This window comes from Engystomops pustulosus, chromosome 1, assembly GCF_040894005.1.
Source record: "Engystomops pustulosus chromosome 1, aEngPut4.maternal, whole genome shotgun sequence".
Classification (NCBI taxonomy): domain Eukaryota; kingdom Metazoa; phylum Chordata; class Amphibia; order Anura; family Leptodactylidae; genus Engystomops; species Engystomops pustulosus.
In genome coordinates, this window is record NC_092411.1 from 120,891,272 (window position 1) to 120,902,984 (window position 11,713).

The 11,713-nt window shown below is 37.3% G+C and overlaps 1 protein-coding gene across 1 annotated transcript in view; it reads right to left on the reverse strand.

The window, feature by feature from the left end:
• The window catches only part of GLIS3 (GLIS family zinc finger 3), a 243,969-nt gene extending 237,675 nt beyond the window's left edge, over window positions 1–6,294 (reverse strand). Inside the window, exon 1 of the mRNA XM_072151809.1 lies at window positions 5,983–6,294. The gene's annotated coding sequence lies outside the window, so the exon portion shown is untranslated. The remainder of the gene's footprint in view (window positions 1–5,982) is intronic.
• Between the last annotated feature and the right edge of the window lie 5,419 nt (window positions 6,295–11,713).

The following is an 11,713-nucleotide window of genomic DNA, read 5'->3' on the forward strand; positions in this document are numbered from 1 at the left end:
TGTCATAAAGCTGGAATCATCTCAGACTGGTTTCTTGAACATGACAATGAGTTCACTGTACTCAAATGGCCTCCACAGTCACCAGATCTCAATCCAATAGAGCATCTTTGGGATGTGGTGGAACGGGAGATTCGCATCATGGATGTGCAGCTTACAAATCTGTGGCAACTGTGTGATGCCATCATGTCAATATGGACCAAAATCTCTGAGGAATGCTTCCAGCACCTTGTTGAATCTATGCCACGAAGAATTGATGCAGTTCTGAAGGCAAAAGGGGTCCAACCCGTTACTAGCATGGTGTACCTAATAAAGTGGCCGGTGAGTGTATATAGATATATATATATATATATTCTTCTTAATATAATGTATGTATAAACTAGTTCATGAATTTCTCCCAAAAAATGTATTTAGGAAAATAATGTATCTCTAGATAATATAACTTATAACTTTATATAATATATAAAATCATTGTTACCATGTATTTCGTTATAGTTAAAAAATATAAACTTTTAGCTAGATCTAAATACATGGTAATGATGATTGTATTGAATTCCCTGAACCAATATCAGATTGATATTGGGGCGAATTTATTAATTTGTGGCACAAGGTCTGTTTTCAGGTGTTTGACTTTAGTACTGTTGCAATGTGATTTTACATTGTGGCCTATGGCCTTATCTACAATCATACAATCAAAGCATGGATATATCAGAGGCACTTACTCATAGATCCAGTCTCTGTGAGTGTGGTAATCTTCTTATATTTGTTATCCAAGGCCTCCTTCCATCCAAAATATACTTTTAAATTTATGCTAATGAGTATAAGGGCTACTGGTGCAGTTCCCAGAACCCCTCCTTGCTGCTGATTCACAGGCTGTAAGACTATCTTACCCACCCCTCCGCTCCTGCTCGCCACTCCCCTTCTCCTCTGCCTGATCTAATCTCACTGGTGAACAGGAAGCCCTGAAAATACTGGCACAAGGCAAATAATAAATGCCCCACAATGTTTGGATCTATGAGTGTTTAATCCACGCTTGATTTTGATGGAAGATTTCCTCTAATGTGTTTGGTATACCCTAATAAAAAAAAATGGGCATCAGAAATGACACTCCACAATTATGAAGATTTTTAGAAGTTGATAAACGTGCTTTTTGCTGGTCTAAATTTGCGCCAAAAATAGGTGTTTGGAAACTAGAAGTACGGGAGAAGTGTTGGAAACAAAAGTTGCTTTTCAACTGAGAGACAAAATTAAAAAGGGCTTAAGGATTTAGTGTCACTAACAAAACAGGTGCAATTTTGGAATAGACGCAAAATAAAAAACCTGGGACTGCCAACAAAAAACAGATACAGAAACATTAATAAATTCCCCTGTTGAATCCAAAAGCAAGCATGTAAGGAGATTGATATTTATACAGTGACTTTTATTTTTTAAACACAACTCAAAACTTTATTTACACAGTAGACATGCCTGAATATTCTACGCACGTCAAAGATACTTAATAATTAGGGAAAAAGAATAAAGGTATTCTGGGACAATAAAAGGACTAGATGATAGACTCTATTATTGTATGGACAGAGTTTTAGAACTGTAAAGTGTATCTATAATATTGAAAGAAATGCATAAATCAATAGTGCAGATTATAAACATTAGCTATTTGCTTTATTAAAGAAATATGTTCCTGTGCCCTTCTTTTTCCCCTGCCATTCTCCCTCATTTAAGTTTGTGGAAATCAGATTTCTGTCCTGTTTTCCAGGGACAACTTAGAGAAAAATAAAGTGTCTACAGACTTAACTCTTTGCAGACTATCACTGGATAGTCTATTCAGACAGCTCATACATCAAGGGATATATTCTCTAGGTATGGTAAGAGTTAATCATTAGCTTCCTTATATGTCTGAAGTGGACGGACCTCAGAAGGCTTTCGCATACACTGCTCATTGCAGGAAGAAAAGTAGAAACAGGGCACAGAGAAGGTTCTTTACTTAATAAAGTATATTACAAAGTTGACTGTCATCTTCTGCTCTATTTGTTTGTGAAATAAAAATACAGTTTCAAAGATTTACTTACACTTTAAGCATTTAGTCAAACAGCAGGCCCAATAACTGCCCCACTGGAGCTATACTGATTCTCTCTGTGATGTGGAAATCTTCAACAAGCCCTCCTAAAAAACTCCCATTTCATTTCTAATAGTGATCAGGTAAATGGTGGCAATAAAAAGGAAACTTAGGGAATGTTTTATTCCAACTTTATTCCAAACTGATCTGAGTCTTGAAATAATACAAGCTCTCATGTGTGGATATAAAGTCAGTTTCTCATTTTTTTGTAATTGATGTCAATATAAGACACATTATAGCCAAATAGAACTGACAGCGTATAATAACAGCATACACATTTTTATGTATATGAGATTATAATCCAGGTAAGCATTGCCTCGATTGCTGTAAAACCATAGAATAGTGTAAAAAATGGATTTCTTGGACGTTTAAGCCTGTTGATCTTTTTTAGTGGGCATTTGTGGGGGCTATGGGGAAGGGAAATATCTAGCATATTAGGATATAGATAGTCGAAATCCATTATTGTTTCTATTGGTTTTACTCCAATTTCAACTACTGAATCAACTATATAAGTCAGTGAAGATGTTTTCTAATAACAGTAATTAGAAATATTTATTTATATAGCCTCAAGATATACAGATGAGGAGGTATATATACAGACAAAAGATATTACAAAGTAATAAAATGGTTAGACGGAAAAATAGGCATGAGGGCCTTACAATCTCTACCTTATATATGAGGTTACACAGAAATATCTGTGCTATTGGCCACTGCAGTATGCATGAGGGCTGCACATGGAAGATTGACACAGGAGCTTTGGTAATGGTCCATTCCCTAAGGCCAATTTCATGTAAATTTTACTGTCAGGTAGAATTTCCCCCTCTCTCCATAAACAAAAGTGCTTGTGTTATGTGGCTCAGTTATTTATAGAAGCAAAGGAATACATAGCAATGATAGCAGCGAGAAGAAAAGCTGTGTTCCTGTCAAATCCAATAAAAATACTTCTGTGAAGATTGCATGTCAGCCCCAGGAATGACAAGACAAATGGCACGACATACATATTTCTACCAAGATGCCAGCACTGAGCGCCCAGACAATAATATAGCTATTCCTACAGCTTTGCGCAGACTGTCAGTTACATGAGTAACTGAGACGTAAAGTGACCACAATTACTTTAGCCTGCAATCCCTCTGAGAGTAGGGATTCATGCTTTCCAAACCACGCTGGAAATAGTTCAGAAAGCCCATGTCATTTCTGGGACTGCAGAACAAGTACAGCACAAAGACTCCTGCAAAACCAGCCATCTGGCACCAATAACAACTTGGTCAAATTTTCATGGCTTGCTGACAAAAAAATACATCTTGTGGATTGGTTTCTGAAGTAATTAAACTGTGGTGCACACACAATACCCCGAGTTTACCCTGGTGGATCACATCCTATCAGTCTTTGGCACAATCTTGGAACGGTTTATTTCATTTGACGCTTAGGTATGTGATAAGTTAAGATAGGAAGACATGTTCTATAATATTAAGTTTATAAGGTAAATGTATAGGTATTTATAGATATGAAATGGGAGAAAGATGATTACTAATAACATTGTTATATATGTTAATCTATACTGGATAAATTTAGATACAGTGGACAGAAATGCAAGTATAAAAGTAGATAGGGAGATATATAGATAAGAAGATAGATAGATAGATAGATAGATAGATAGATAGATAGATAGATAGATAGATAGATAGATAAGATAGTCGTCCATGGAGCAGACAGCACTCGAGTGAAAATTTCTTGATATATGAAATGGAAAATATGTATATTTATATCAATATCATTGGACACATTGAAGACCACTCTGATAGATGTTACAACAGACAACATAATCAGATAGATAGATAGATAGATAGATAGATAGATAGAACATAAAGTTCAAGCAGCACTATATAGCAAAATGATAATCAGTAGTGAGTGCACACTATCAAGGGCTGGGCAATGGGTCCTGCAATAATAGAATAAAAATGTATAAAAGCAGCACTTTAAGAATGGAAGAGAAATCAATTGGATTTATTCCATACTAACTGCTATGGAATAAATCCACTTGAATTCACTGCTATCTGGACTCTTGGAGTGCTGTTATTATATACAGGCAGTCCCCGGGTTACATACGTAGGTTCTGTACGTTTGTTCTTAAGTTGAATTTGTATGTAAGTCGGAACTGTATATTTTATCATTGTAACCCCAGCCAAATTTTTTTTGTCGCTTTGACAATTGGATTTTAAAAATGTTGAATTGTCATCAGAACCAGGATAAACAATAAAGCTTCATTGCAGACACCTATGATTACTGTTTATTGTAGCCTGGAACTTAAGTACAGTAGATTACCAACATCCAGAGGTTCGTTTGTGACTAGGGGTTGTCTGTAAGTCGGATGTTCTTAAGTAGGGGACCGCATGTATTTTTATTCTAGATAAGATAAGATATATAGAAGATGCGTCACTTGAACAGGTACAAATGTCTTACATATATGAGACATATAAATATGCACCATCTGAAGAGAATTAATTAATAGGAATAATAGGTAGCTTACAGTGTCCTAAAAACATTGATCATTTTTCAATTATTTAGTAATAAGTACTGTTTTAGACTGTAGTAATATTTTTCTTTATAAATACTTGTATGGACTTCAAGCTCTACAAAATGCATATGCATTCTCATTTCCTAGAAGTTACTAAGACGCTTACGCTTTTTATTATTTTTTCTGTTGCTGTCCCTTATAAAAGGTAAAATACTTTATATTTAGGACACTGTAGTATAGGAAGCCTGATTGCAATCTGCACAAGTGATGGGAGTACTTGTAGTATTTGTAGTTCTACTATAATTAATGATAATGGCAACCAAAATAAACACAGGAATACAAGAAAAACTGTAATGTACTTGATTAAACGCATCACAGAAGGTAGAGAAATGTATTTAGTTCAGGAATTATTGTCCAGTAAGAACATAATTTGGCACAATTAAAAAACTATTTCAATAATATATAGTTTTTTTTTTCAATTTTGGCTAATACATAATTACTACTATTCATTTATTGTTAAACATTTAAACTTTTGTAAAAAGCAGGTAATATGTAAAATAAAGTGTTAGAGTAGCAAAATACATAACATATAATATGATATTCCCATTGGCAACAGAAAAATCACATTATGGTAGGTGTAAAGATTACTGCCCCACTTCTCCGCACTGAATAAAAATATATATCCAGTGTCAAAGTTGTCCCTAACATTTTGCAGGATGTTCTAACATTTTGGTAGATGTCCACAGGGGAATCTACACTTACATTTACAGTGTATATATATTTTCTTTCCTTGCTTGGAGACTCTTTTATAAAAGTGTCTGTTGTACATTTAAAGCTGTGAGAGATATCATTCTACCTTATACCACATATACATAGGTGTTTTCATTTGTGATGTCTCCCCATACCAGAGACCTGCCAATATACAAAACTATATGCCCACTCACACAGGAGATATTTTCTCCTATAGAAAAATGTTCTGGAGTTTATACCAACTATAGATATATATGGTAATATACACCATTCAAATGAATGTATAGGATAGGGAAAAATACAAGCAGTGCATCTATACATCATTTATGCTACCAAATAACATAAATATACTTCTTATACACATATAGTATATATAGATAGATACCGATAGATATAGAGATGTATAAAAGCATACATGAAACTAATATGGGAAGGCATAAAACTGACACATGGCTATATATATATATATATATATATATATATATATATATATATATATATATACAGATAAGCCATGCGTACATGTATAGTGCCTCCATAGTAGTTGTATACAGTGTGCACTCTTAGTTACACTAGAAAAGTTGAGAGTGTAGCGGCAGTCACTCACCAAGCAAGGAGGATTTCTAGGACAAGATCCAAAGTGCATTTTCCTCAGAAGAATCCGATGACAGGTAACATAGGAGCAGCACTGACTATCCGTCCAGCTGCCCCCCACCCCAGCACTTGTCAGTGCCCCCGATAGCAGGGCTGACTAGATACAGGCTGCAGGAAGGTGTGTGCTCCAGAGCGCCCCCTGCTCCACTCAGCCCGTCCATGCAGTAACGGGCGGCATGGTGAGGGTCCCGCCACCTCTCCCAGGTTCTGGCCGTGACAGGACAAGCTATGGGAGCGCTGTGGTTAGAGCTGTGCTGCCGCTTAGCTCAGGCCAGTGAAGCCAATGAGATTAGGGATAGAGAGCCGGGTTGTGAGCAGGGGAGATGGGCGGGGGAAGGTGAATGTCAGGTCCCCCTGTCAGGGAGGAGGGGGAAGCAGCCCAGGTCACACTCCTTACAGGACACTGTCTCCATCAACTTATTCACTACTTCTCCTCAGTGCTGAGGGGTTTTATTCACAAACTTTCTGCTTTCTGGATGGTGCATAGGAGTTATGTAACACGGCTATAAATGACAAGGTACAGGGAGACAGGGTCTCTCCTCACCCACTCAATGTAGTTGTGTATGCAGCAATTGCCCAAAAATTAGTACTGTATGGTCAAGTCTGTGCAGAGACTCTCTTAGGACCTAAATAATGTGTGTAACTTTGGGGAACCTGATTATTATATGATTATACTAAAATCTTGCTCTGATTTTCACAATGTTATCCTAATTTCTAAATTGAACGCGACAAGAATACATTTGAAATCGGTATAAACTTAAAAAAAAAGAGTAACAGAAAGGGTTACATGACTTTCAGGAACAGATTTCACACTGCAGACATACAGGAAGGTGCAAAGCTCTAAAAATTTTGTTAAAGGGATTGACCTAAACCATAACACATTCACTGGGCTCGACCACTCCGACCAAATGATATGTCTGCAGAATGGATCAGCAGATTGTGTCCATGTGCTACTTCTTGGATAAAGCACAGTACAGAACAGGATAGAAAGCCTGCACTCCACTCATTCTATTCACATGGGGAATGGGCTGACCCCAATTCTTATGTGGCTGTGGGTCACAGCTGTCAGATCCTTGTTCTTATATGTCTGTGGGTCACAGTGGGCAGGCCACCAGCAACTAGGCACTTACCCCCTATCCTAAATCTGGTATCTTATGTGGGGGGAGGGACACTTCTTACTTATTCACATAACTGGTGTTTTAGCACACGTCAAGGCTCCTTATGTGTTTCTGTGGCATCCACAGTACCATTCCATTTACATAAGGCACTTGCAGACCCCTGTTACTGTGATGATTGTGGTCGCCAGCAGACAAAATCTCATCTCCCATTCTAAAGCAGGCATTAAAGTATGCAGATGTCCACTTTTTACTGACCTGTACAATTAACAGGTCTTTCAGTCAAATGGTTTTGGGGCACAACAAGCAAACATAAAAATTTGCTGCACATCAAATCAAATATGGCTGGTTCTGGGTGGTTTGGGGTATTTAAACCAGAGGCATATATGTTTTCAAAAGGTTAAAATATCTGGATACACTTATCCTATACTATCAATACAGAGATAGAGGTGTCACTGATCAAATTCCCACAAGACCAGGCTAAGTAAAATTAGTCCTGGTGTGAATAAGGGCATGAATATGGCCAGATGGTCACTCAGAAAGTATTAAGTGATGTATTAAAAGGTTTAAAACAAATTTGTTTCACTGATCGCACACATCACACAAACGATAATGCTGCATCAGATAGAGCTTTTCAGCATTATACTTTCTCCTGGGAATCCTGGTCATGAGCAAACTCCTCTCTAGAAGTCGTCACTTTTCAGGAGTACAAAGACAAACTTCCTATTGACTCATTCACTGCCATGGATGGCTCAGTGGTACATCTGTGAGGACTGACTCCTCATGACTAATAAAGGAGAAAGATTTGTTTCATTCACTTCCTTCTGGTAATACCGAGCACAGAACAATTATCAGCCTTTGTATTCATGAAGTTCCAAAATGTCTTAAACTTAGATGTGGGCAGGACACGTTAGTTTCTATTGAAAATTACACATTGCTATCATAGACAAATTGAAAAGTCTTCCCCATTGTGCTATCATGTCTTGTATGTTCATTGTTGATTCATTACAGCTACAGATTACAGATACATACTGCTGCAGACCAAAAACGACAATTCTGAAAGAATCCACTGGACACATACTTTATGCTTGCTGATTTCATTAGCAGATCCCATCCTCTCTAGATTATTGGGACACCCATTTATAAGCTTTTGCATATCCATACAAAGCAGTAATTTGCTACGCTTATATAGGGCAGTATATGAAGCTATCTAAATGGCTAGCCTCGTAACAAGAATTTTACCACCCTAAGTAACAATGCCTGCTGATCAAGGGTACAAGTCCTCCCCATATAAACTAAAATTAGCTGCCAGTGATTTAACGTAATTACAGTTATTTTTTTATATGCAGATTAGTTTTCTGACTCATGTTTTCTGGCTTTGACTCTTCTTGCTCCTAGGATGCCAGCAATTTGAGCATTGCAGAACTTTGGCATTCTAGCTGTTAATTTGCTGAGGTAACCTGGAGAAATTTCACCCATGCTTCCAGAAGCTCCTCCCACAAGTTGGATTGGCTTGATGGGCACTTTTTGTGTACCTTACGGTCAAGCTGCAACAACAGCCCAATGTGGTTGAGATCTGGTGACTGGGCTGCTTCTTCCCTAAATAGTTTATGCATAATTTGGAGGTATGTTTTGGGTCATTGTCATGTTGTAAGATTACATTGGCTCCAATCAACTGCTGTCCATAAGGTATGGCATGGCATTGCAAAATAGAGTCACAGTCCTTCTTAATTCCAAATCCCTTTGATCTTGTACAAATATTCCACTTTACCTGTACCAAAGCAACTCCAGACCATCACATTCCCTTCACTATTCTTGACAGATGGCGTCAGGCATCTTCTAGCATCTTTTCAGTTGTTCCGCGTCTCACAAATACTCTTCTGTGTGATCCAAACAAATCTTAGACTTGTCTGTCCATAACACTTTTTTTCAATCTTCCTCTGTCCAATGTCTGTGTTCTTTTGCCTATATTAATTTTTTCCTTTATTAGTCAGTCTCAGATATGGCTTTTTCTTTGCCACTGTGCACAGAAGGTCTGCATCCTGGAGAGGTTTAACTGGCATTTGGCGGGTACTATTTAATGAAGCTGCCAGTTGAGGAACTGTGAGGTATCAGTTTTTCCAAACTAGAAACTCTTATGTACTTGTCTTGTTGCTTAGTTGTGCAGCGTGGGCCTCCCACATCTTTTTTATCCTGCTTAGATCCTATTCTGCTCTCCTCTGAAGGGAGTTGTACACACCATGCATGGAATTGCCTTCATTTGTAAGAATAGACTGTCGAGTTTCACATTAAAGTTCTTTTTTCCTGGCCATTGTAAGAGTTTCATAGAATAAACAAATGTGATGCTCCAGATTCTCAACTAGCTCAAAGGAAGTTCAGTTTTATAGCTTCTCTAATCAGCCAAACTATTTTCAGCTGTGCTAGCAAACTTGAACAACGGTTTTCAATGGTTTTCTAAACATCCATTAGCTTTCTTACACAGTAAGCAAACACAATGTACCAGTATATAAATGGAGTGATGATCGTTGGTAATGGGCCTATACACCTATGAAGATATTGGATTAAAAGCCAGCAGCTAGAATAGTCACTTACTACATTAGCAATGTATAGAGTGTATTTATGATTCATTTAATGTTAGCTTCAGTGAAAGAAAAGGAAATTTCTAAGTGAAAGAAAAGGACATTTCTAAGTGACCTGAAATCACAGCAGATTCCATGGAGGATTGAGTGGAGAAGAAATCCATGGAGGCTGCTATGATATCATGTCATCAGATACATACATGGGGCGCATAAGGAGACATAAGGCAAAAGGAGGAGCAGATGGGAGGAGCCAGCTGAGAAAGACATGCCCCTTTGATTCCAAGTAATATAAAATTGATTTATGGGGATATAAAGGAAACAATTTTTAGCTAAAAGAAGGGTTTCCGTCAGTTAATAGGGCTCTATAGGAAATTGTCATTAGCTGTATTTGTGTAAATGTGGTTCCCTTTTATCCCTTCTGACACAGTTTTTGATGTCCAAACTAGGAGTAGAGTAAAAAAAAAAGAGGCGGAGTAGCACCTCTATCCATACTCTATCCATGTTTACCTATCATGTTCCATACCTGCTTTTGGCTTCAACCGCTGCATCTGTAAAACTGAGAGTGTGAATGCACACTAACTTGCTGTATGCATACCAGATCTTCCATGCAGGTTCTCTCTAATCAGTACAAGGTTGTTTAATGGTCATAACCTTTTTATTTGTTGGGTTACCAAAAAATATTGCATAGTTTTCACTTTTTAAGTAAACATTAATAAGAGTGAAAAAAGTGATTCAGTGTATATTACTTAAATTTTATTCTAAAATTACAGACAACATAACAATAGATCCCATATACTGTTATGGTTATGATGATATAATATGTATACTCCACAAACAAACAGGGCTGCTATGTCAATATTAAGTGTGGGTGGAATTTCATTGTCTTTATTTGGATGCTATTTTATATTTTTTAGTTATCTTATAATAATAAACTTTATTTGTTAATTTCAAAAATGCCTTTGTCAGCAATATGAATAAATCCAGCACTTTTTAATTGATTATATTACATTACCTAACTCCTGCCAGCAGTGTGTTGTGAATCCTGAGGGTCAGTTCAAATGGCGGGAGTCATCTTCTGCTCAATCCCTCCTCCTCACTCATGGCCCTCTCTCTGTTTCCCTCATCCTCTTCCCTGAACCCTGAGTGAGGAGGAGGGATTGAGGAGATAAGTTTAAATGTATTTTCCAGAAGGAACAAATTCCCAACACTTGACAGCGCTATGTGGTTGCGTCTCTTTAGTACAGTGTAGGGGACGGGCTTATCTGACCAAGCCTTATTTCCATATAACTCCTACTCCTTATTTTCAGAGGAGGCCTTATATTTCTCAGCTTGAACAAAATTCTACTAGGTCTTATTTCCGGGCGATGTCTTATTTTGGGGGAAACAGGGTAACACCCTTCCTTTCTTAGGAAATCAAATGAAACTATATACTAATGACGATCATTTTTCTATAGAATAAAATTAGTATTTGTAGTCTTTAGATTTTGTTGCTGTCCAGGTAACTCTTGTTTTTGTATATCTTGGTGCAGCCAAAGGGATCAACAAGGATAGATGCGATCTTGAGATTTTCAATCTCGCTTAGCTTTCTTTATGAGAGTCTTTGCTATTTTTACTGAAGCTTCTGCTTTCCCATTTAAAAGACTGTGATATGGGGATGAATCGTTTGTTCAAATTACCACTCTCTAGAAAATCTTACAGACTCAAAGATCCCATGCCTTCTACATTGTGCTTTTACCATTCTATGATGGTTTTTGAGGTTCTGTCAGCAAAAAATCAAGATTTCGGAATAATAATCAACAATTATTAAATAAGAAAGAAGTCCATGCTTGTTCCATGGCAGTTGGCAGTGTGGGGGTCATCAGTGGTTCCTTTGTTTGTCTGTTTGTTTGTACTGTATACTTGTTGCAAGTAAGAGTTTCATATTGTTTCTATTATCTCAGTACCCATGCGTGGCCAGGAAATAAAATCCTTGGCTTTGAGAAGGCATATT